Genomic DNA, 1,560 nt, shown 5'->3' with positions numbered 1-1,560 from the left:
CAGAGAAGGTTTAAATAATAAGGTATTGGGCCAAGGAAACAGAAAAATCAGTGATTCTACAGAAGACACTAACAAAAATCTAGAAGAGCTAAAGAGATGATGCAAAAAATGGAAATCTAGCATAGAAAACAGTTAGAGTCTTTTAAATGGTCCCAAATGAAATTTAGGAAATGAAAAGTTCTATTGAATGTATAGGCAGCAGAAGTGACCAATAGAAGGACTGAGTCTAAAAACCTAGAAGAGAAGGCAGTTATTGATGGCCAATTAATGAGAAATACTTTAAAAACAGCAAGAAGACATATAGAATGGATTCAACAGCTCCTAGATGAAGCAAAGAAGACTAATATAAGATTAATTGGAATTAATGAAAATCAAGAGACAATACAGTGGCATAAATTCCTGCTTATTAAAATAATAGTGGAAAACTTTCCAAGTAATGGGAAAGAATTTAACACAGAGATAAGTGAGGCACATAGAACCTTAAATAAACACTTTTAGAAAACAATCTCTACATAAGACCTCATAATCAAAGTACTGCAAGTCCAACACAACAGCAGAATCTTGAAAGTGATTAGAAAAACATGGTGAAAAACTTTTAAAGGAAATCCCAATAGAATTTCAGCAGATTTTTCTATGCAAAACTTAAAGGCCAGGAGAGTTTTGAGTGAAGTGCTTTAAGCACTAAAATGATTTGCTACTTACTGATATATCCTATAAAACTGTTTTTAATATTGATGGAGAAATAAGATACTTTGATGATAAATGAGCACCTAAGAAATTTATGATTAATAATCCAGCAAATAAAAAACATTTTAAGGATTCCCTAGAAGAAAAAATGATGCAAACAATGACCAAGGTCTTATACAATATACCTGGATATACCAGGTGGAGTGAGGAGTTAGAGAGGAAGATAGGGAATCAGCAATAGGAATGTAAGGCAATAGCAGGGATAAGTGGATACCTGTCAGTAATAACTCTCAATGTGAATAGACACAATTTCTCAATCAAAACAAGCAGATGCAGAATGAATCAAGAAACAAAATGTAAAGTTATGCTCTATACATGAAACACATTTAACCCAAAAAGAAACAACTAAAAGTCAAAGGATGGAAAATGATATTCCATGCAATGGAACCCCCATCCCTCAAAAAATTAATAAGCAAGCATAGTTATTTTATATTCAGACAAAGTGGACTTCAAACCAAAAATGATCAACAGAGCCAAAGAAGTCAGTACATATTGGTTAAAGGAGCAATCTAACAAGAAGATATAACAATTATGAGAGAATAATATGTAATATAAAAACCACTGTTAATTTCCTATCATCTTGTTTTGAAATGCTGTATCATTTTTACTGTTCTTGTGTTTTTTTGTTTTCATCTTTGTTGTTGTTATTTTGTTTTAGTTTTCTTCTATAAAGTAAAAAACAAACATATGTGAGCCAAATAATGGTGCACCTGGATTTATAAAACAAGCATTACTGAACACAAATTACCAGATAAATAAACTGATCCACTAGATAAAATATAAACAAAGACAAATGAGATGAACAAAACATTT

Source organism: Chinchilla lanigera, unplaced genomic scaffold (assembly GCF_000276665.1).
Source record: "Chinchilla lanigera isolate Chin_1 unplaced genomic scaffold, ChiLan1.0 scaffold00067, whole genome shotgun sequence".
Taxonomy (NCBI): domain Eukaryota; kingdom Metazoa; phylum Chordata; class Mammalia; order Rodentia; family Chinchillidae; genus Chinchilla; species Chinchilla lanigera.
The sequence above is the reverse complement of the archived record's forward strand: the minus strand, read 5'-3'. Positions refer to the sequence as shown.